Genomic DNA, 25,437 nt, shown 5'->3' with positions numbered 1-25,437 from the left:
CGGTAAAGAGAAACTGCAGATGAAAGCACATTTACTCACACTTCCAGCAGCAGGATTTCTCAAGGTTTGTCGGCTTCGAATATAAATGCAGAATATTTCCTTGGTGTCAGCAGCAGCTCCAGACTGGATTTCAGGAGCAATTAATAGTCCACAGATTAACCCTTTGCTTGCAGACAGGAACATGAAAATAATTCCCATTGTTGTGTATTTACTCAGTGTGTGTTGTGGGGAGAAGAAATACAAGCATACACACACACACACACACATCTATAATGGATACATATATGTACACTCCCATGAGTTTCATTACTATCTCTTAATGAAACGTATTGTTTTGTACCTACGAAAATATTTCTTGCTAATTTTTTGACAAGCTACCTGAATAGATTCTATGTTGTCAAATGCACATTAACATCATTGGAACCAAGTTTAATTCCTTAGTTTTTCTTTCCAGAAGCTGGGCTGATATTTAACAGGCTGTCTCATGACCTAGAACAGGAGTCCACATCCTCAGCTTGCAGGCCAAGTCCAGCCCATCGCTTATTCTTGTATGGCCTGTGCACACTTTTAAGTGATTGAAGAAAGATCAAAGAACAGTAATAGTTAGTTCATGACTCTTGAAAATTGTATGACATTCAAATTTTAGGTTCCACAAAAAAATTTTCATTGACACACAGCTACACCTTTTTTTTTTTTTTTTTTTTGAGATGGGGTCTCACTCTGTCACCCAGGCTGGAGTGCAGTGGCATGAACATGGCTCACTGCAGCCTCGACCTCCCAGGCTCAAGCGATCCTCCTGCCACAGCCTGCCAAGTAGCTGATACTATAGACGTGCACCACCATGCCCAGCTAATTTTTGTATTTTTTTGTAGAGATGGGGTTTTACCATGTTGCCCAGGCTGGCCTTGAACTCCTAGGCTCAAGCGATCCACCCAACTCAGCCTCCCAAAGTGCTGGGATTACAGATATGAGACATTGTGCCCATCCCCACTATTGATTTATGGATTGTCTATGGCTGCTTTCTTCCTGAAAGGGTAGAGAGTTGAGCAGTTGCAACAGAGATCACACAGCCCAGGAAGCCTGAAATATTTACTGTCTGGTTCTTTACAGAAAAAGTTTGCCAACTTCAGGCCTAGAGCTAGTTGGTCTAGGGCCTCTTTGGGTTGGTTACTGCCGTGCTTAAGATAAGAGTATACAGATGGTTCCTGAATGATTCGACTTACGATTTTTCAACTTCATGATGGTGCAAAAATGAAACACACTCAGTAGAAATGATATTTTGAATTTTAAATTTTGAGCATTTCCCTAATGATATGCGGTATAATACTCTCTTGCAATGTTGGGCAGCAACAGTGAGCCACAGGTCCCCGTCATCCATGCTATCACAAGGACAAACAGCTGATACTCTACAGTGTACTGTGTTCCCCGTGTTTTTTGGAATATTGTGTTTTTAATTTTCACATCCCATCATGTCTACCAAACATCCATCTATATCTGGGGAGAAGAAATAGCAGAAGCAATCACTCTTGAGCCAAAACTCAAAAAATTGCTTAGTTTGGAGACAGCAAGCCAGCAATGGCCATCTTACGTGAGTTAGGACTTTAGAAAGCCACGACCATCTTAAGGAATAACAAGCAAATTTGTGATGCAGTGGAACCATCAGCATCAGTCAAATCTACTGTTATCACAAAGAAAAGAGCTGGGCTGATTGATGATTTGGAAAAATTACTTGCCACATGAGTGGAAGACCAGAAACAGAAGCACATACTGCTTAGCCTACTGATGATCCAGGCTGAGGCAAGAACTCTTTTCAATACACTAAAAGAGCATGCCTATGATCTTTCCCATATGCAAATATTTATAGCAAGTCGTGGGCGGGTTCCAATACTTCAAAAGGCATTGTAATTTTCATAATGTGAAGGTCAGCAGTGAGGCAGCAACTGCCGATACTGAAGGTCCTGAAGTATTTAAGAAAAAGCTCCATAGGATAATTGTGGATGAGAAATATTTGCCAGAATAAATATTTAATGTTAATAAAATGAGCTTGTTCTGGAAGCGTATGCTGGTGCATACATATATTAACAGGCCTAGACAATGCCAGGATTCAAGGCATTCAAATACCCTGGAATGCTGCTTTTGGGTCAAAATGTTGCAGGGTTCAAATTAAAGCCTTCCTAATCTACCACTTAGGGAACTCTAGAGCATTTGAGAGTGTGAACAAGCATCCATTTCCTGTTTATTATTGCTATCACGAGAAAGCCTGGATGACATCAGCATTGTTTAAAGACTGGGGTTTGAAGTGTTTTATTCTGCAGGTAAGAGAGTATTGTGGGCAAAGCAACATGTAATCCCAGCTTGGGCAAAATGACATTTGTCATTTTATTAATTTTTCATATGTTTTCTCTAGGCCTCGTTTTTCTGTTTGTCTTCTATTGCCTTCATGTGGATTACTTGCATATTTTTTAGGATTACATTTTAATTCACGTATAGTTGTTTTTTGTCTATTTCTGTGTGGTTGCTCCTAGTGCTTGCTCTGGTTGTCATACATATGAAACTTATCATAGTCTACTGGTATCAACATTTTACCATTTTTAGTGAAGTTTGAACTTCACTGCTATTTAAATACTTTTACCTTTCCCATTCTTAAGTATCATTGCCTTTAGCATCCAATGGTGTCATAATTTTTGATCAGTCATCACATACAATTTTAAAAAGTCATCAGGAAAAGAATTGTCTGTTGTATGTACCTGTACTCGTGCTCCTTTCATTGTTCTTTCTTCCTTCCTCATGCTCTAAGCTTCCTTCTTTTATTGTTTCCATCTGACTGAAGGAATTTCTTCTGCCATTGCTGAAGGGTAGGTCAATGAGCAGCAAATTCCTTAAGTTTTCTTTCATCTGAGAATTTATTTCCCCTTCATTCCTGGAGGATAATTTTATCAGATATAGAATTTGTAATTACAGTTCTTTTCTTTTAGCACTTGAAAAAAAATGTTGCGTTCTTTCTTCTGGTCTCTGTGGTTTTAGATGAAAAATCCACTGTCATTTGAATTGGTGCTCTTCTGTAGGTAGCATATCATTTTTCTCTGTCTGCTTTCACAATGGTGGAAGGAACATAGAGTTGGATCAGGCAGAATTTATTGATTTGGGCCCACTAAGTAGGGACTCTGCTTTTAATGTTGCAGCTCGAAGACTTAAAAAAGTTCTAATAGTTATTTGCTTGGTTAGCTGAAATACAGATTAAAAGATGGCCCACTGTGAGTGAGCTGGAAATGCCTGATCTCCCTTGGTTTAATGTAGAGGAAGGGATCCAAAGGCTTAGGGAGATTGGGATGGTGAGGTGGATTAGCCACTTTAGACCTACTTATCCCTGCTGGGAGGGTCCAGAAGATATACCCTTGACCAATGCCTTGTGAAATAAATTTGTGAAGGCAGCACCTGCATCTTTGACGAGCCCTGTAATTGCTTTTCTCTGTATGTCAGATCTAACAGTGGGAACCACAGTCACTCATCTACAAAATTTAAATACAATGGGAATAATTGGATCCTGAGGTGGCAGGGGCCAAGTGGCGGCCCTCAGTGGCAAAGGCAAGGTGGGTGTAGCTACTGTAATGGACAGCAGAGGCAAAGAGGCAATCAGAATAGTCTGACTCGTGTTGAGCTCTGGCATTGACTAATAAATCATGGTGTTCCTAGAAGTGAAATTGATAGGAAGCCCACTGCATTCCTACTTAATTTATGCAAGCAGAAAACTTCTAGGTCGAATGGACAAGAGACTAATTTGAGTTATAAGAACAGAAAATCACGGCCCCGCAATCAATTTCCAGACTTGAGCCAGTTTACAGACCCAGAATCCCTTGAATAAAGGGGAAGCTGGGTTCCCTTGAGGAACAAGGACACCTCCAGCCTTTTACCAGGATAACTATTCACTGGGGAAAGGGAAATGATCTGACATTTTGGGGCCTACTGGACATTGGCTCTGAGCTGACTTTGATTCCAGGGGACCCAACACATCACTGTGGTCCTCCAGTTAAAGTAGGGGCTTATAGAGGTCAGATAATTAATGGAGTTTTAGCTCAGTTCCAACTTACAGTGGGTCCAGTGGGTCCCCAGACTCATCCTATGGTTGTTTCCCCAGTGCCAGAATGCATAATTGGCATAGACATACTTAGCAGCTGGCAGAATCCCCACATTGGGTCCCTGACAGGTAGGCTGAGGGCTATTATGGTGGGAAAGGCCAAATGGAAGCCATTAGCGCTTCCTCTACCTAGAAAAATGGTAAATCAAAAACAATATCACATCCCTGAAGGGATTGTGGAGATTAGTGCCACCATCAAGGACTTGAAGGATGCAGGGGTGGTGATTCCCACCACAACCCCATTCAACTCCCCCATTTGGCCTATGCAGAAGACTGATGGATCTTGGAGAATGAAAGTGGATTATTGTAAGCTTAACCAAGTGGTGACTCCAATTGCAGCTGCTGTACCAGATGTGGTTTCATTGCTTGAGCAAATTAATACATCTCCTGGTACCTGGTATGCACCACTGACTTGGCAAATGACTTTTTCTCCTTTCCTGTCCATAAGGCCCACCAGAAGCAGTTTGCCTTCCGCTGGCAAGGCCAGCAATATACCTTTATTGTCCTACCTCAAGGGTATATCAACTCTCCAGGTTTGTGTCATCATCTTATTAGAAGAGACCTTGATCACTTTTTGTTTCCACAAGATATCACACTGGTGCATTACATTGATGACATTATGCTAATTGGGTCCAGTGAGCAAGAAGTAGCAAACACACCGGACTTACTGGTGAGAGATTTGTATGCCAGAGGATGGGAAATAAACCTGACTAAAATTCAGGGACCTTCTACCTCAGTAAAATTTCTAGAGGTCCAGTGGTGTGGGGTCTCTCAAGATATTCCTTTTAAGGTGAATGATAAGTTGCCACATTTGGCCCCTCCTACAACCAAGAAAGAGGCACAATGCCTAGTAACCCTATTTGGATTTTGGAGGCAACACATTCCTCATTTGGGTGTGTTACTTCGGCCCATTTATCAAGTGACCTGAAAGGCCGCCAGTTTTGAGTGGGGTCCAGAAGAGGAGAAGGCTCTGCAACAGGTTCAAGCTGCTGTGCAAGCTGTTCTGTCACTTGGACCATATGACCCAGCAGATCTAATGGCTCTTGAGGTGTCAGTGGCAGATAGGGATGCTGTTTGGAGCCTTTGGCAGGCTCCCATAAGTGAATCAAAGTGGACGCCATTAGGATTTTGGAACAAGGCCCTGCTGTCTTCTGCAGATAACTACTCTCCTTTTGAGAGACAGCTCTTGGCCCGTTGCTGGGCTTTGGTGGAAACTGAACGTTTGACTATGGGTATCAAGTCACCATGCGACCTGAACTGCCTATCATTAACTGGGAGCTTTCTGACCCATCTAGCCATAAAGTGGGTCATGCACAGCAGCATTCCGTCATCAAATAGAAGTGGTATATACGTGATCAGGCTCGAGCAGGTCCTGAAGGCACAAGTAGGTTACATGAGGAAGTGGCTCAAATGCCCATGATCTCCACTCCTGTCACCTTGCCTTCTCTTCCCCAGCCTCATGGGGAGTTCCCTATGTTCAGTTGATAGAGGAAGAGAAGACTAGGGCCTGGTTCACAGATGGTTCTGTACAATACGCAGGGACCACCCAAAAGTGGACAGCTGCAACACTACAGCCCCTTTCTAGGACATTACTGAAGGACAGCAGTGAAGGGAAATCTCCCAGTAGGCAGAATTTTGAGCAGTGCACCTGGTTGTGCACTTCGCATGGCAGGAGAAATGGGTAGATGTGCAATTATATGCTGATTCATGGGCTGTAGTCAATAGTTTGGCTGGATGGTCAGGGACTTGGAAGAGCATGACTGGAAAATTGGTGACAAAGAAATTTGGGGAAGAAGTATGCGGATGGATCTCTTTGAGTGCTCAAAAACTGTGAAGATATTTGTATCCCATGTGAGTGCTCACCAATGGGTGACCTCAGCAGAGGAGGATTTTAATAATCAAGTGGATAGGATGACCGTTCTGTGGACACCACTCAGCCTCTTTCTGCAGTCACCCCTGTCATTGCCCAACGGACCCAAGAACAAAGTGGCCATGGTGGCAGGGATGGAGGTTTCGTACGGGCTCAGCAACATGGATTTCCACTCACCAAGGCTGACCTGGCTATGGCCACTGCTGAGTGTCCAAATTGCCAGCAGCAGAAATCAAGGGCCAGCAGCCCTTGATATGGCATTATTTCTCGAGGTGATCGGCCAGCTACCTGGTGGCAGGTTGATTATATTGGACCTCTTCCATCATGGAAAGGGCAGAGGTTTCTCCTCACTGGAATAGACACTAACTCCAGACATGGGCTTGCCTATCTTGCTTGCAATGCTTCTGTCAGGACTACCATCTATGGACTAACAAAATGCATTATCCACTGTCATGGTATTCCACACAGCACTGCCTCTGACCAAGGCATTCACTTTACAGCTAGAGAAGTGTGGCAGTGGGCTCATGCTCATGGAATTCACTGGTCTTACCATGTTCCCTATCATCCTGAAGCAGCTGGATTGACAGAATTGTGGAATGGCCTTTTGAAGCCACAATTACAACATCAACTAGGTGATAATACTTTGCAGGGCTTGGGCAAAGTTCTCAGAAGGCCGTGTATGCTCTGAATCAACGTCCAATATATGGTACTGTTTCTCCCATAGCCAGGATTCATGAGCCAGGAATCAAGGAGTGGAAGTGGAAGTCGCACCCTCACCATCACCCCCTAGTGATTCACTACCAAAGTTTTTGCTTCCTGTTCCCACGACATTACATTCTGCTGGCCTAGAGGTCTTAGTTCCAGAGGGAGGAACTCTGCCACTAGGAGACACAACAGCGATTCCATTACACTGGAAGTTAAGATTGCCACCTGGACACTTTGGGCTCCTCCTACCTTTAAGTCAACAGGCTAAGAAGGGAGTTACAGTGTTGGCTGGGCTGATTGACCCAGACTATCAAGAGGAAATCAGTGTGCTACTCTACAATCGAGGTAAGGAAGAGTATACATGGAATTCAGGAAATCCATTAGGGCATCTCTTAGCATTACCATGCCCTGTGATTATGGGAAACTACAACAGCCAAATCCTGGCAGAACTGCAAATGGCCCAGACCCCTCAGGAATGAAGGTTTGGGTCACTCCACCAGGAAAAAACCACGACCTGCTGAGGTGCTTGCTGAAGACAAAGGGAATACAGAATGGGTAGTAGAAGAAGGTAGTCATCACTACCAGCTACGACCACGTGACCAGCTGCAGAAATGGGGATTGTAGTTGTCATGAGTATTTCCTCCTTCTTTTGCTAAAAACATGTTTGTGCATGTATACAATTGTACTATGAAAATATCTTTATTTCTTTTTTCTTCATCATGTGGAAACATCAATAAACATCAATAAAACATAAGATTTATTGACTTCATATCAGGATTTAAGTATTGTTAACCTTGTGTAACAGATTTGGGTTGGGGATCAGTGCGTTTCTGGTTGTACGAAGGATAGTTGTATTATGTTAGGTGTAATTATGACCATATTACTGTCTTTATTTGAAGATTATGTATGATCTCAGGAGATGCGTATGGGTTCAAGTTGACAAGGGATGGACTTGTGATGGTGAATACTGAGTGTCAACTTGATTGGATTGAAGGATACAAAGTATTGATCATGGGTGTGTCTGTGAGGGTGTTGCCAAAAGAGATAAACATTTGAGTCAGTGGGCTGGGGAAGGCAGATCCACCCTTAATCTGGTGGGCAGTCTAATCAGTTACCAGAGAATATAAAGCAGGCAGAAAAACATGAAAAGGGGAGACTAGCGTAGCCTGCCAGCCTGCATCTTTTTCCCATCCTGGATGCTTCCTGCCCTTGAATATCAGACCCCAAGTTCTTCAGTTTTGCGACTCGGACTGTCTCTCCTTTCTCCTCAGCTTGCAGACAGCCTATTGTGGGAACATTGTGATAGTGTAAGTTAATATTAATACTAAATACTTAACAAACTCATTTATATATATTTATATGGAATACAGGGGATATATACATATATATACATATATATATATACTATTAGTTCTGTCCCTCTAGAGAACCCTAATACATCTCCTGTAGGTAAATTTTAAAGTAAATAATAAAAATCAATGGACTCTCATCCCTCTAAGATGTTTTACTTATGAGTCTTTCCAACATTTAGAAAATATATGAGATTATACTTGCATCATTTCCACTTTGCTCATGGCATCATTCAAATTCTCTCCTTTCCTTTCTTTGTTTGCCCAAGGTCCCTATCTAAGTGTTTCTAAATGTTTACATCACCCTCTTCCACAAGTGCTTGCTTCCTTTACCTCACAACTCTTCCTGAAGTATGACCCACTGCTTACAAATGTTTGTGTGCAATATGATCTTTGGGTACAAAGGCACTATACACCAGAGAAATACTGAGTTAACCTGTTGGGCTGAACAAGGAGACATGGAGAACTGTTTTGTCTTTAAGCCCTCCTGTGGAATGCATTCTTGTTTTATTTCAGAGGCCTTTTAAACAAAATCACACTTTTTGGAGGAAAAGAATTCCTCCATGTTCACTTTATTTCACACCATCTCATATGTTGCTGATGTTCTATTTAACACTTAAGATATTGTTCTTAAGAAGGTAGCTATCACTTAATATTCGTCTACCGCATGACAGGTATTTTAGGAATGAATAAAAATTTCTGGGCTTTATTACTGCGTGCCATGATGCCAGCACTCTGTTAGCCATTTTAAACATATAGCTTCATATCTATAACAGCTCTCAACATTGCATGATAGAATCCATATTTTACAGATGAGAAACTATATGAGTAACTTGTCCAAGGTCATTGGCTTATCAGGGCAGCACTGGAAGATTGAATACACGTCTCTAACTCTGACCGTGTTCGTTTTCCATACAACCTATTAATTATTAAATGATTTTCCAACTGGATTTAAGGCTCTTAAAGACAGAAATCATTTTATCTATCTTATGCCATTGGAAAGAAATTACATCTCCAGATTCTCCACCACAGCCTGGAGAGGAAAGAGGTGCCTAGTGTGAAAATAATCATTCCATTTCAAGCAGTCATCTCTAAGCTTGAGCTGAATGGAGTCCTTGAGTATAAAGAGAAGCTCTGAGCTGAGTATAGGGCAGGGACTGCTGAAAGCTAGGCATACGAAGGAGGGCTCTGAGGACTGGAGATGGCAGAGATGGCTGGCCACCTGATGGGTAGACAAAGCCCTTTTAGGCTATAGAGGTCTGATATTTAATCATAAGTTGCTAATGTTGCTGCTGCTGAAACTCTTCCAGGTAAGTTCACTGCATACACAAAGACATCAGATGAGGGTTTTGAGTAATTCAAGAAAAGACTATGAGTCCCATATTTTTATCAACACTAGTTTAGAATTAAAGACCTAAATGACGCAAAGTGGATGGCAAGTATTCTGTTAAGATAGGCTGCTGGGGCCAAAGGCATCAGAGAAGGCAAAATCCTTGGGAAACCACAGAAATCTTAGGGAGGCAACCAACTCTCCACGGGGCTTGGATGAGGGCTTTTAGCTGATCTTACCTGAATCTCAGAAACAGGCTTCATACGATCCCAGTCACACCTGCATCCCTCATAATGTCTGTGCATACTGTATTTCTTTGAAATGGCCTCCTCCAACTTGCAGGTCAACATCCCTACTGGGCCTCTGGAGTTTTGAAAAGTTGATTTTTCCTTAATAAATAATATTATTGACGCTTAAAAAGGAAGACAATTTCTCAACCAGGGACCCCTCTGGAAAAAATTAAGTCCTAATGCACAACCTAAGGCATTCACAGTATGTAATAAGTTAACCTCTCTGCATCTAGAAGGTTCTGGCTATGTAGCAGTTTTGGGAGAACTGAGGGAGTGGGCAGGCAACTCATCTGTGTTCTGTGCCTCCAAGTCTAAGGTCTTTCCAACAGGATGACAGCCCCAGAGCTCCTCTGGCCATGCAAATCCATGTGATTTGCATAGTTTCTTTTCCTTGTGAGGCCTTCATTGGTGCTCCATTGCATTTCCCATCCTTACGTGACCCAGCTCCTGACTCCACCCAAGATGAAGAGCATGTTGGTAAATTCTGTCTCCTAAGTGCTTCCACTTAGGGGTTGTGGCAATATTTGCAGAACAGGCAGCAATGTGAACCAAAGGCTTTGGTCATGGTCTTATTTCTCTGAATATAGTCCCTAACTTTACTTTCTTTCACATTGCTACAGGGAGATGATATGGCAAATGTTGCACCTAGGGACTTGTTGGTTCGTATTGTTGACTCAAAACATGCCCATGCTGTTTTCTCTTAGGTACCTCATTAGCCTACCCCATGGCTCTTTTAAGACTTTTAAAATCTTTGATTGGTGAACATTAGGACTGATTTCAAGAATAATACCATTTATTTATGCCATGTTTCGGGCAATCTGGGGATGTATCTGGACAGTCAAAGGGTTTCTTTCCTCTCAGAGTCTCTCCTTAGACCTTTTGAAAACACTAAATTTTCTTGATAGTTGAATGAAAAGGGAAACAGAATAACAGACCCTTAAGGCCCTTAAGAGAGGGGATATGGGGAGGTCTTGGATCTGGAGGCCTTATTCATAACTGCAATCATATTATTCCTCAATTCTGCATTGAGCTCTCACCCTGCCCACACCTAACTATCCCGTATCATGGAAGGGTATATACATTGAAGGAGTTCAGGAAATGCCACCCCAAGATATGACACTTCGGTATGCCGCTTACTTTGAAGTGAGGGCACTTGGGGGAATAACAGATGCAGGCAGTGGCTTCTCTGAGCTCCCCTTACCTGCCTAAAGATGATCCTGCAAAAGGAGCTCAATTGTCGTGAATCCTTTCCCTAGGAATCTTCTCAAACAGAGAAGATTAACTCAGATCACAGAAGAGAAAGATTGGAGGTTGACACCATGCCCAGACAGACCAATCACCTAATTTTGTGAAGGCTTCTCAGAGACAACTTTTATTACCTGAAAGTCTTCTTATCTGCATAGCAAGTCAACCTTTGTTCACTATACATTTTCTCCCCTAACCCTTCCATAACTTGGGTCACCACCCCCACTCCATAAGCCCTAAGCCCCAATCCCCTAGTCCTTTCTGTATCTCAAGAAGCTACATAAGCCTCAGTCATCTGACCCTCTTTAAGTCTCTTATTTGTGAGAATCCCATACTTACGTACGTAATTAAATATGTTTTTTTCTCCTGTTCATCTGTCTCATGCCAATTTAATTTGTAACCCAGCCAAGGAACATAGAGGGGTGGAAGAAAGTCATTTTTCATTTTCCTGCAACATACTATAATCAAGAGTGGCTGGCCAAATGCTATCTGCTTTCAGAGGAAAATACTTTATAAGATTTTTATCAGTGATTGTGGGTCAAGTTTAAATAACTTGACGTTTTTCAAAAGGAAAACCAACACAAAGCAAAAGAACCTTCCAGAACTAGTTGGCCTTGAACTACCCACCTACATAGCCCATCCCAGACTCTAAGGCAGAGTGCGGCTCCCTGCCCTGCAAGAATGCACCATACATACATGCACACACAGGCACATGAATCGACCTTTTCTGCCTATGTTTTTGTGTCCTCAGCCAAGATAGCCACCTGCCCTGGTATGCGTGCTGTGTGCTCATAGACAGAAGATAAGGCATGGATGAGGCTGTGGAAGTTTGAACCAGGAACAGAAACAGGCAAAAAGAGACTTTTCTTTTAATATAAAGGGTCTTGAAAAGCATTTTGGGAGAATGCCAAACCAAAACGCTTCCCAAAAACAATCTGGGAAGAAGCTGTCCAAAGACAGCCTATGTTTTTCCATTTCACCTTTGTCTCTGTACCAGCTCTTTCTTCAGCAGTATGAGTGGCACCATTTCTGGAGACAGACAGACAGGATCTGCGATTTACATACCTTGTAAACATCAGTAAGTTACATAACCTCGTTTTACCTTGTGTCCGCACCAGTGGAAGGGACTTAATAATAGAACCTGCCTTACAGTGAGGGGTAATCCAGGTGAAGCCCGTTGAACAGGAATTGGTAGAGTTTATTACATTTCAGCTATTGCATTAGTATCAATTCAAATGTTAGCCTCTTCAGAACTCTTCCTGACCTAGGAGCCACTGTGCTAACCACCCCTTTCTCTTCTTACTGGGTCTCCACAATGGTGAGAATCCCATGGAGAGAAAGTTAGGAAATATCACAAAGCAGTAGAATGGACTGCTGGTTATTAGCATTGTTATTTACCCAATCTGTTTCCTTTCACCATCTCCTCTCTGTGCTTCCAGGTTAATGCTACAGCAATTACCTGTCTTTCCTACCATCTCAGTATTCCATAGTGAAATGGAAAAAGTTTCCTCGTCCCCCTCACAGGGCATGCGATGGAGATGTGGCTCGCTTCTTCAGTGCCCCACTGCTCAAAACCCCTAGGGAGAGCAGGTAGATGGGCAGATCATGGGGAGTGTGGGCTCCGACACCATGGCAGCATCTAGGGGTGAATGTTTACAGATCCTGAAGCCCCAGTGGGCGTGTTACAGTGTGCCCTTTTACTTTCACCATCTGTAGGCAGCTTGGTTTAATCAGCTCAATTCGACCCTCTGCCTTATCCCAAGGACAGAGGGCTTTCTATATCCTGGCTTCTTGCCTTGGTGTACTTGGATCACACTTGGGCTTGGAGGATGGGTGCAGAATGTTTTATTGAGTGATGATAGCTCTCGGTGAGGTGGATGGGGAAGCCAGAAGGGGGATGGAGTGGGAAGGTGGTGGTTTTACCCTAGAGTCGGGCAGCCTAGCAGTGGGGCTCTCCTCTGACCGCCCTGGCCAAACTCCGAGTTGTTCCACTGGTCCATGGCCTGATGGCATCTGCCGGTGCCTGTCAGTGTGCTCTTCTGCCAGTGTGTTCCTCTCGATGTCCAGCTGCTTGTGTCTCTGCCCTCTAGGGTCTCAGGGTTTTTCTAGGCACAGGATGGGGGCATGGTGGGCCAAGGGGGTCTTGGAAAATGCAACATTTGGGCAGGAAAACAGAAATGCCTGTCCTCACCTAGGTCCGTGATCACAGGCCTGGGGGTGGAGCCCACTCCTGCCATCACTTCCCTGCTCCCCTCCCATATCAATACTATCTGAATTTATCATCCCAGCCCACATAAAGCATTCTCATTGGTGCCTTTACTATAAGGTGGTATCCCCATAAAGTGGGTGTTCTCCGCAGCCCAAACAGAGGATCTGGTCAGAAGGGAATCTCACTGACAGCCAGTTTCAGAGTGCCTCTCCCTGGTGATGGTTAAGAGCAAGCTCCTCTTATGACTGAGGGTGGCTTCTCTAACCTCTCTGCAGTTCCCTGGAATAAGGAGTATTGGCACGAGGAAATTTCTGGATACGCATTTTTCCTGCTGTCTCTTTAAGAGCTGTAAAAAGTCAGGAAACAACAGGTGCTGGAGAGGATGTGGAGAAATAGGAACACTTTTACACTGTTGGTGGGACTGTAAACTAGTTCAACCATTGTGGAAGTCAGTGTGGCGATTCCTCAGGGATCTAGAACTAGAAATACCATTTGACCCAGCCATCCCATTACTGGGTATATACCCAAAGGACTATAAATCATGCTGCTATAAAGACACACACACACGTATGTTTATTGCAGCACTATTCACAATAGCAAAGACTTGGAACCAACCCAAATGTCCAACAATGATAGACTGGATTAAGAAAATGTGGCACATATACACCATGGAATACTATGCAGCCATAAAAAATGAAGAGTTCATGTCCTTTGTGGGGACATGGATGAAACTGGAAAACATCATTCTCAGTAAACTATCGCAAGGACAAAAAACCAAACACCGCATGTTCTCACTCATAGGTGGGAATTGAACAATGAGAACTCATGGACACAGGAAGGGGAACATCACACTCTGGGGACTGTTGTGGGGTGGGGGGAGGGGGGAGGGACAGCATTAGGAGATATACCTAATGCTAAATGACAAGTTAATGGGTGCAGCAAAACAACATGGCACATGGATACCTATGTAACAAACCTGCACATTGTGCACATGTACCCTAAAACTTAAAGTATAATAATAAATAAATAAATAAATAAATAAATAAATAAATAAATATAAAAAAAAAAAGAGCTGTAGAGCTTCCTGGGCATCACGCCGATTGCCCCGTCCTGCCTTCTTTAACCAGATCTCTGCTCTTACTTCCTTCACTGCACATCTCTGGGAGGGATCTGGGATAGATACTGTATTGAAGCTGAAAGAAAAAGGCAAAAGTAGGGGGAAGTAATAAAAACAAACCGTTGAGTCTAATCACAGTAAGTTTTCGTTTTGAAACTAACCGAACATAGAGTGAGGAAATAGTGAGGAGGTGTACAACTCATTGTGACCCCAGGCAAATATATGTGATGCTTCTGCTGTTTATACCTGAAGGGAGTAATTGATGCAGTGCAACTGGAGATCACTAACCTAGATGAAATAAAGGAATCTGACAATTTGACCCAGATTTAATAGCAACTTTAATCCTTGCTGCAATGTAACCTGAGAAGCTTTCAGTGACTGCCTGCTGCCCACTCAACTAAGTTGAAGATTTTAGTTTATCCCAGGCCTTCATCCTCTCTCCTTGAACTGTTTTGCAGTTCTTATCTCTCATGATTCCCCTTACATATATAGTTTGCAGAAGCCAAACTGGAACGTCACTAATTTTCTTGAGTCTGTGTTTCTAATCGTCATCCCACACAGGACCACCACCTCGGTATTTTGCCTCATGATGTTCTCTCTGCCTTGAATAACTTCACTCACCATCACTCCATTTTGAAATCTGGCTTATTTTTTTTTTAAATAGACCTCATTTTTTAGAGCAGTTTTAGGTTCACAGCAAAACGAGATGGTGCAGGGACCCCTCTTAGAGCCCTCCAGATGCCCCAGGCATGAAAATAGAGGAAAAATCTTTAGTCCCTTCAAGGGAAATTCGAGGCACCTAGCTTGGAATTAAATTCCAGACACCTAGACTTGGAAAATAAGTGAATAACCCACTAAGCATGAAGGTATTTAATAATAAGCTCAATACCCACTCAAGTAAGTTAGTCACAAGATGTTTGGTTCCCTATAGAAGCTAAAGATAACATCTTAACATATGTTTCAGAGTTGTTTTTCAGAAACCGGGACCCCCACCAGATGGAAAATGCTGACTGCTGTCACATAGATCTCAAATAAAGGGGAACTGACAACTGAACTCTGACAGTTGTTCTTTGTTTTAAATTTCTTCCTGGGGGGCCTGGAGAGAGTCACACCCCCAGGCCAGACCTTAACATTCCTTTCTGCTGACCCCAAGATTTTAGACAAAACCTCGCCTCCTTAACCAATTGCAAATCAAAGAATCTCTGAATCCACCTATGACCTGCAATCCTCTGCTTCAAGGTGTCGTGCCTTCTTAGACCAAGCCAATATATAATTTCCATGTATTGATTTATGATTTTGCCTGTAACTTCTACTTTCCTGAAATATACTCCTCCCTTTAAAAACCCTTGCTTATAAGCCAATGAGGATGTTGGATCTTAAGCATTAGCTGCCTAATTCTTCTTGCTTGGCATTCTACAATAAATGCCTCAGTTTCTCTCACTGCAAATCCAGGTGTCAATATTTAGCTTTTTCTGCATGCTGGGCAAGCAGACCCAAGTTTAGCTTGGTAACGAAAATCGAGTGGAAAGTACAGGGAATTCCCATGTATACCCAGTCCCCACGCACTGCACAACCTTCGCTACTATCAACATCCTCCACCAGAGTGGTCCATTTGTTATAATTCATTAGCCTACCTTGACACACCATCATCCGCAGTCCACAGATTTCATGAGGGTTCACTCTTGTTGTATATTTTATGGGCTATAATGACATGTATCCAATGCTACAGTATCATACAGAATATTTCACTGCCCTGAAACTAACTTATTTTTCAAGATCAAAAACAAAGCCTTCCTTCTTTAATTCAGCATTTATTTAATAAGCCTTTAGGCGGGCGGATCACGAGGTCAGGAGATGGAGACCACGGTGAAACCCCGTCTCTACTAAAAAAATACAAAAAATTAGCCGGGCGTGGTGGCGGGCGCCTGTAGTCCCAGCTACTCGGAGAGGCTGAGGCAGGAGAATGGCGTGAACCCGGGAGGCGGAGCTTGCAGTGAGCCGAGATTGCACCACTGCACTCCAGCCTGGGCGGGCGACAGAGCGAGACTCCGTCTCAAAAAAAAAAAAAAAAAAAAAAAAAGGCTTTAGTGAGTGCTGACTCTGCTGTGGGCACTAGGGACACAAAGCTGAACAAGACCCAGACTCTGATCGTAGGATATAATATTAGAGCAGGAAAGAGAGACAAAATTGTGATACAGTAACTGTGTATACAGTATACTGTGACACCTTGGGTCCAAGAGAACATTAGTTGGAACAAATATTCCCTTAACAGTTTCCAAGTATTTTTACTCTTTTACACACACTATAACTTTTGATCCATAATTTCATCTGCCTCTTGTACTTCCTGTCTGGAAAGGGAATGATGTTTCAGATAAATCACCAGCGCTAGTTCCTAGGCTGATCTCCCAATATCAGTGAATAAATTAGTCTTCTGAAATCAAAAGCGTTGGACTGATAAATCCTGTATCTTCTGAATTGAGACACTAGTCATGGAATTTAGTGGTCCCACCAATAAGCCTGGAGTTCCAGGGGGCACCTCAGTCAAGGTACAATACTCCCTTGAGGCCTTTCTTCCAGTTATAAATATGTAAGGAAGCCTTTGAAGTTTACTGCCACTACAAATTCCCTAGGAGACATATGTTTATGCAATCAATATGCAGATAAGTGGAAAATGAAGGTTCTCCATCAACATGGAGTATTGTAGAACGAGTTATCAGAGACGCCTTCTGTGATGAAGCTGAAAAAAAATCTGACTTTACCAACAAGGTACAGAGGGCTTGTTAGCTACTTAGCTTGGAGTTTAAAGGAAGGTAGTTTCATTAGTCTTTAGGCTTGCTTCTCAGATCTCTGCATGAATCACAGTTCCGACAGAGCAAATTCCAGTAATTTCATTTCAGAGTGAGTCCCTGCCTTGCTCAAGTCCCTTCTCAACCTGCTTAATTGCCGCCCCCTGGCAAAAGTGCCACAGCCTGCCGCCACTTTCCTCACACTTTATGAAATCAAAGCTAAATTGATGGCCCGTTAACATTCTTGGTGTTCACTGCAGAAAATATATACCTCTAAAAGAAAAGAACTTATAGCACGGCAAAAAATATCTCCTCTACTAAAGACCCGAATTACTGAAACATTGTGGCCTAAAGGGGAAATTTTGGTGAACTGATGTAAATATGCTTCGAGAATAATCACACCCGAGGCTGTAGCTTTATTAAATTTTCCTACTTAACTTTGATCTGTAAAGTATTCTGGTGAAAGTCCTGGAATTTTGGACCCTAGTAACCAACTTAAGATGGATTTGTTTTACGGACTTGGAAGAAGAGCTTCTTCTAAGGGGATTCTTCATTACGGACAGGGTCTCGCTTTTGTCTCACGATTCCATCATGCAGTCATGGCAATCGCACAGCCAGAGAGTGCTCCATGTAACAGTCTTTAAATGATGGTCTAGCTATTGGCCAAACCAACTATGCACCTAGTAGATATACAGCCTAGTACATGCAAAGGATATTCTGGAGTGTACAGTGAAGGGAAGCAATGCTTGTAGAGAGCATGCCACCGGCTGCCCAGTATCAGGCAGGACATGAGAAGCATAGAGAAACCCAGGCACCACCTTTGACTCCAAATCTGACAGTCCAGATAGTAGAAGCTTCACTAAAATCTTGAGTAAATATTAACTCTGATTAAGGATCCCTAGTAAAAATGGCTACTCTCTTGCTTGTTAGGAAAGTGTGGATTCCACATTAGAGGAGATGGGCTCAGAATCGAGCTGAAATTGAGGAAGATGTTGCAGTGTTATGAATGGAGGTGAAAGAGATTACAGAAACCTTATAGGAATGCATGCAGACCAGACTGGGCAGTAAAGAAGATGAGGAGAAAATTAACTAGAATGGAGAGAGAGCCATAATAATCATAAAGAATGCTTATACGGGATAGTGCTTGCTATGGGCCAGGAACTGCTCCAAGAACCTTATACATATATCATTCATTTAATCCTCACAGCAGCCTCATAAGTATATGCCAAACATACGCTCCTTTTCAGGTGGGGAAACTGAGGTCAGAGGTACTAAGTGACTTGCCTGAGGTCAGACAGGTGATAAGTAGCAGAGTTGGGATTTGAAACCACCCCACTGGAGTGAATGCTCTCAGCACCCACATTACACTGCTTCTCAGGGGACCAAGAGCAGAGAGGTACAAATTCGCTGTTAGAGTGGATGGCAGAACAGCATCCAGATGTCACATGCGACCCCAGAGGGGCTGAGAGCAGGGAAGCAGCAGAAGCATTCCAATTGCTTGGTCACCCTAGGGGGACTCAGGAGGACAGTGCCTCAGGTTGTTTTCTAAGAGCCCAGGCTGATCCACAGAGTAGGAGAGGAAAGATTCCAGCATACAATCTAAGATTTGTGGGGAAATACCCACAGTCTCCCTATTTCTACTCATTCCTCTCTGCTTCTCACCCGCATGTTTTCTTTTCTTCACAAAGCCTTATATTTTGCTTAAATAGCAGGGGTACCAGTTTTTTAACCAAGAGTCCTGACTCATATTTCAATCCAGTTTAGAAGCTAAGCGAGAAACAATTATACCCCTGGGAGATGATTTTTATTTTTTATTTTAAATTATTTATTTTTTCTGGAGACAGGGTCTCACTCTGCCGCTCAGGCTAGCCTGCAGAGGTGCAATCATAGCTCACTGCAACCTTCATCTCCTGGACTCAAGTGTCCTGTTGCCTTAGCCTCTCAAGTAGCTAGGAGTACAGGCACACTACCACGTCTGACTAATATGTGTGTGTTTTCTGTTTTTTCTTTTTTCTTGTAGAAGCAGAGTGGCTTGGCCTCGAACTCGTGAGCTCAAATGATCCTTCTTCCTCGGTCTCCCAAAGTGCTGGGATTACAGGCATAAGCCAATGATCCTGGCCTCCAGTTGCCTTTAAATCTGTTGGAACTAGGCCTTAGACAAGCCTGGTGAAGAGGGACTGAGACCTAGAAACTCAATAGCCCTTTGCCAGGAGCAAGTTGGAACAGTCCCAAGGTGGACTGGGTGGGGACACATGGTAGAAAGCAAGGCCAGGTGGGTAGAGGGTGGCTCTAGAGACTGGCTACCATACAGGGGGCAGTACAGGCAGGTGTTGAGAAATTGGGAACCCCAAAGGTGGTAGCACGTCACATAGGCAGGGCATGGTGACAGGGGCACCCAGCAGACAGCAGGGTTCGATGTCTACAAAATCTTTCTACAAAAGCAGACTCTCTGTCCTCAGGGAGAAGTTTTTTAAAGATAGGAAAGTAGAATCTCAGCCTTGGGAAAACCAAAGAATGGGCAGATTATCAAGAAGGAAACTCAAGCTTAGGAATCAAGGCAGGCGCCACTTACCAGAGCCCTGACTTAAGATGGGGGGTTTGTCATGAAAACAACACTGGAGCTCTGCTGGTTAAACTGAGATTCTAGTGAGGATGGGTGAAATGAAGCCGGTGGGATCACCTGCGTGGCTGAGCTGATGTTGCAGGTGACCCCAGCCGCAGCTGGAAAAGGGGTTTTTAGGAGCAGCATCCCAGGTAAGTGGATTCCAGCGACCCTTCCAAGACATGCTCAGCACATCACACAGCCCCCGCCCAGGAATGCAGCTGCAGCTGACCCAAAACCCAGAAATGTCCACTGGCTGCCTATGACCTCTAGACTCAAGGAGTAGGTGCAGAATCAAAGGCTTCCCTGCCATGGAAGGAGCCCAGAGGTTGTGGGCGTGAACTCCCTTGGCTGTAGTTGGGCTGTGGTGGGTGCAGGGGTCATTTCCTTCCAGATGCTTCTTCTGTGATCTGAGAATTGGAGGAACTGTAAACCTGAACTTCAAACAAAGAAATTGGATTTTTGAACTGGTGCCTTTTCTTAACCTTATTTTTAGGGACAACAGGGAATATGCACAGATGGACTTGATCTGCTTCTCAAAGTGGGGCCATGGGACACCTGACAGAAATCAATTGGATGACAACAGGTTAGGGACCTGGACTCGACTGAACTGGAAGCCCTGAGGGTGAGGCCTAGGAAGCAGCATTTAACACCTGCTGCAGGGGACCCTAAGCCCACTCAGGACAGAGAAGCTTGGCTTACGGAGTAGGCACATCCCAGGCCACCACCCTGGTGTGGTTCCCCTTTCACCTGTTCCTCAGTCCAGGCAATGGAAATGCAGGGTAGCTCCGCCACTGGGAGCGACCCCACGCCTGGGGTGAATATTTTGGTTTGGTGATTCCACTTTAGCTGCCAAATGTGAGCAATCCCAGGGAGCCTGTGAAGTTCCCTCTGCAAACCGCATCTGAGGAAGCAAAAGGAATCAAATTATCCCCACTTAGCTCTGCATTAAATAGAGCTCAAAATATTTCCCCCAGATCCACCTGTTTAAGGGAGAAGCATATAAATAAATGCTATTGTTGTCACTTCCACCCACTTCCCAGTTTACATCCCTTTCTGGGACGCTGCCATCACAGATGTTGGAGACACGTAGAATGTCACGAAAGCATGAATGCCGATGTCAACTGATGAAAGGGAAGTGATTCTGTTATTTTCTTATTCTTTAGGAACTGAAGCGGGCATTGAGAGAAAGCATGAGCATGGGTGTGTGTCATGCCCCGTGTCCCAGCCTCTCACCGCATGCTTGGCATGTGGGGAGACTCGGTGAATGTGTGCTGGGTTAAGGTAGGAGGAAAGCTTTGTGTCACCTGGGGCTCCGGAATCCCACACTGGCCTCCTGCATCAGCAGGGTATACAGTGTCTCAGTCCAGAATCACTTGGCACGAGAACTGTTCTTCCTAGCTCAGGGCAAAGTGGATTTATTGGAGGCTACAAGGGTAGCTCAAAGAACCCAAGGACAGGGCATGCAGCAGGCCCCACATGGGACCACAACTGGGGTCTGGAGAGTCAAGGACGGGGTTCTGTTAAGCCACTTGATCCAGGGCTGCTGAGCTCATCTCTGCATCTCTGCCCCCATCTTCCTTACGTGTGTGTGTCTCTCTGCAAACACAATGTCGTCATTTCTCTATGGAAGATCCAACATGGCTGCCCACCTCCCACCCATCTCTGTGTTAAATCCCTTCTTATTTCAAGACCCCAGAGGAAATTACATGAGTCTCTTGGTTCAAATTCCACAAAAGAGGATGAGAGAGGCCCATCTTAGTGGGGGTGGGGGGAACTCAGTGTCCAACCTGGATTCGATCAAATCTGGGTTGGGGCAGGCTCCCTCTTCCCTCTTGTCTATCTGTCTGCAGAGGACTCCCTGAAAAGGGGTCTGGCAGGTTCTGTAAGAAGGGGATGAGCAGTCAGAGGGAGACACCTACCCGAGAAAGTGAATAGCTTCTCTTGGGCACTCACATATGACTGTGATGCTCAATAGAGCCTACACCAGTCCTGGCTGTCACTGGCATCTCTTCATAGAGGAGAGGCAGCCAGTCTCACACATGTTAGAACATGTGTTGCTCTGCAGAATTGAACATCATATTACTCTTTCCTCCCCATCACTCTCTCCTCCCTGCAGCCTACCCCTCCCTGTTGGATTGTGCTAGCCACCCGGAAACCTGGGCATGGTCAGAAGTAGGGCTTGCACCCTTTTTTTAATCCCTCAACATAGCTTTAGGACAAAGGTTTATGTGCCATCCTCTTTTTGGCTGAGACTGCTATATTTTGTTACAAAGAAACAGAACACTGTTTTAAAACTGCGAGTGGTGCCCTTCCTAAAGTGACCATGCATGGCCAGTGCTTGCTTCTGCTAATTTCAGCACCATTGGACCTGCTCCCATGGCTGGAGTCCACACACACTGGAGCCCACTGAGCCGGATGAGAGTCAGGAATGAATGGAGGTCGGGTTCCATTTTACTCTCCCCTGCGCAGAACCTGTCATGGCCATTTGGTTTGTGCTCTGCAGCCTCGGTGTTTCAATATTTTATGAATGACACCTTCCAAGACTTGCTGGCCCACTCTGAGACCGCCTGCCTCCCTGACATCCTGATGTACTCTCGGGAAGAGGCTGTGCACATGGAGAAGCCCAGATGGTACTGGCTCCCCTCCACTATCTCCAATGCCTTGCCAAGCTAGACAAATGCAGGTTTCTGACCTCATGAAAGCAGGGTTATTAGGGGATTTTATCTCTCTGTGGAACATTTGCGTGCTGCCACCCGCCCGATCCCGCACTCCCCCTCCCATCAATGATGACCTCCACTGAGAGCATGCTGACTGTCAGCGCCTGACCTCCAAGGCTTCCTGGAGCTCACGGGCCCTTGATGAAGCATTCACTCCCTTTCACTTTTCAGCCATTATGGACATTTCTATAAAAGAAACATGCCTTCCAGTGGTCATCTGAACCTTACAAGGCCTTTGCAACCACAAGGCTTGAGAACTGCCCAGCCTCTTGTGATGAAGCCAATGCAATGGACAAAATGTAGGATCAGTGTTTCCCCTGCCACAGTATCTTCATCAGTAAACTGGGGATGATGACAATAAATGGGGATCCTGCAATAAAGGTAAGCTGCTGTTATTAATATTAGGATTTATACTTTGCTATCATCATTTGCTGAAGTTGAAAGCAAGGCTGCACCTTGAAAATGGATCCAGGTTCCTTTGGGGGCTGATTTCTGGATCTTCAGCAGAAATTCAGGTGCACAGCCTTGGTCTGAGCCCAGAGATCAGTTCACCTGGCTGTGCTATTCTCCCACTGTTTCCCACCAGGATGTGCCTCACGCATTTGCTCCACACTGAATCCCCACCACTTCCCTTTCCCAGCATCTTCATCTTCTCTGGTGCTGCAGCCCAAGGACCTGAGCCCTGGCCTCGGCCATGTATGTGCTGCTGCAATATCCCCAGCCCTCCTGGCTTTGCCTCTAACTGGCCTGGACGCAGCCCTGCCCTCAGGGACAGACCCTGTAGGACACAGGCAGCCAGTTCATTGAGACGTTTGAATTCAGCAGGAATTCAAATGTGACTTTTTTTTTGTTCTTATTCACTCCCTTCAACTATGCCCTTTCCCATCACTGAATGACATTTGGGGCAGATTTTGTAACATTCCACTCACTTTCAGTAACCAGAACAGCCCAGGCCCATTTCAAGTATCTATTTATTTCATATCCAGTCAAATGACCAATTCCTCCCTCCCCCACCCTCCCACAGGCCGGGCTCTAGCCAGGAAGCCTTGGTACAAAGAGCAAAAGAGGCTGCTCTCCTCTCCTACCCACCTCTCTCTTCCAGGTCTCTCCTTCCTTCCAATTTGCTTGGGAACAAAGGATTTGAAAAAGGACTGTTCTCCCTTGTATATCTGGCTGCCTCCACTCTGTCTTTGGCCAGGACAGCTTGCCTGAGGGTTGGGGGGCAGGTGCTGGCCAGCTTATGGAGCACACAAGGAAGATCCACATTACCTCCTCCACTTCCAAACCCCTCTGTTCCCACCCTCAGCTTTGCCCCCACAGCCTGTTGCTGCTGGGGTCCTTGCTCCCACAGCAGCCTTCTCCAAAGGCACACTGGTGAGTCAGCCAAACCTCTGCAGCAGCCACGTGGCCCACACTTGGCCATGCCCATCTGTGGGAGCACCGGCAGTCCCAGCCATGCCTCCTTTCTCTGCTCTGCATTTTGCCTCACGTCTCCTTTCCACCTGCTCAAACAGCAAGTCTGCTGCCAATGCAGACGTTCATCCTGCTAAGGAAATGCCCATCTCTTCTGGCCAGCAGCCTTTCCCTGGGAGGAGTTCCCTGTTTACCTTCCCTTGCTGGGGAGAAGGCAGAGCATCGCAGGGGACTTGGCCTCACAAAGGACTCAGTGAGTTGAGTCCTTCAGAGCAGGGCTGCCAGGAAACAGCCATAGCTGTGCTGGAAGAGGGACAGGAGACAATGACAATTGATCGAAGCCTGCAGCCCCTCCTGGGAGAGTTTGGCTGTTTCCCTGGCCGTGTCCTGATCTTTCCTGGCCTTACCTCTGTCATCCAGCTGGATTTGCAGTGCTGGCTCAAATTGCTACTTGAAACCGGGGCCGGACCGGGCATGTGGGCACCTCTGGCGAGCTTGTAACTTGACATGCCGTCAAAATAAGGCACTTTAAATGTTTGCACAATGAAAACTTACTAGGGCCAGAGAGAAATGACAAACAGATTTCCTTTATTATTCCTTTTCATTGCCCAAGGAATTCATGTCCAAAAAAATTTTTAAATCAAAATATCTGGTAAAACATGCTCCATTGTTTTCAATAATTCTCCTTCTCTTAAGATCTTTCCTGTAGTTTCTTAAAGGAGGTAACTCTTAGGAGGCATATCCAATAATTTGAAATATAAACAACAAAACTCATTCTTAATTCATAGCACCACATTATACTTTATTTGTTTCCAAAATTTCTACTGACCTCAGCTGTCGGCTTTTAGCATATGTAAATGCACGTGAGCACAATTAATGCTCAGAGGAGGATGGAAATTCTACCTAAGTGAGAAAAACGAACGGACTCTTCTTCCTTCCTTCCTTCCTTCTTCCTTACTTCCTTCCTTCTTCCTTCCTTCTTCCTTCCTTCTTCCTTCCTTCGTTCCTTCCTTCCTTCTTCCTTCCTTCTTCCTTCCTTCCTTCCTTCCTTCTTCCTTCCTTCCTTCCTCCTTCCTTCCTTCCTTCCTTCTTCCTTCCTTCCTTCCTTCTTCCTTCCTTCCTTCCTTCTTCCTTCCTCCCTTCTTCCTTCCTTCTTCCTTCCTTCCTTCTTCCTTCCTTCTTCCTTCCTTCCTTCCTTCCTTCTTCCATCCTTCTTCCTTCCTTCCTCCTTCCTTCCTTCTTCCTTCCTTCCTTCCTTCCTTCTTCCATCCTTCTTCCTTCCTTCCTTCCTTCCTTCTTCCATCCTTCTTCCTTCCTTCCTTCTTCCTTCCTTCCTTCCTTCCTTCTTCCATCCTTCTTCCTTCCTTCCTTCTTCCTTCCTTCCTTCTTCCTTCCTTCCTTCCTTCTTCCTTCCTACCTTCCTTCCTTCCCTTCCTTCCTTTCTTCCTTCCTTCCCTTCCTTCCTTCCTTCCTTCTTCCCTCTCTCCCTTTTCTCTTTCTTCTCTCTCTGTTGTTTTATCTGCTTGTTTTGTTTGTTTGTTTACTTACTCCAGGTCTTACCCACCAAGGTCAGAGTAACAGTCATTTATACCCACACAGTAAGGTAGGAAGGGTTTGGGGGACCTGAGTTAGCCAGGTTGATATTGGTGACAGTTTTGTGCCATCA

At 44.6% G+C, this 25,437-nt stretch overlaps 1 pseudogene; it reads left to right on the top strand.

Annotated features, from left to right (window-relative positions):
* The window catches only part of LOC129458289 (uncharacterized), a 34,177-nt pseudogene extending 9,905 nt beyond the window's left edge, over positions 1 to 24,272 (top strand).
* Positions 24,273 to 25,437: the final 1,165 nt, after the last annotated feature.

Source organism: Symphalangus syndactylus, chromosome 19 (genome assembly GCF_028878055.3).
Source record: "Symphalangus syndactylus isolate Jambi chromosome 19, NHGRI_mSymSyn1-v2.1_pri, whole genome shotgun sequence".
NCBI lineage: Eukaryota > Metazoa > Chordata > Mammalia > Primates > Hylobatidae > Symphalangus > Symphalangus syndactylus.
Note: the sequence above shows the minus strand (reverse complement) of the source record. Positions and strands in the feature narration are given on the sequence as shown.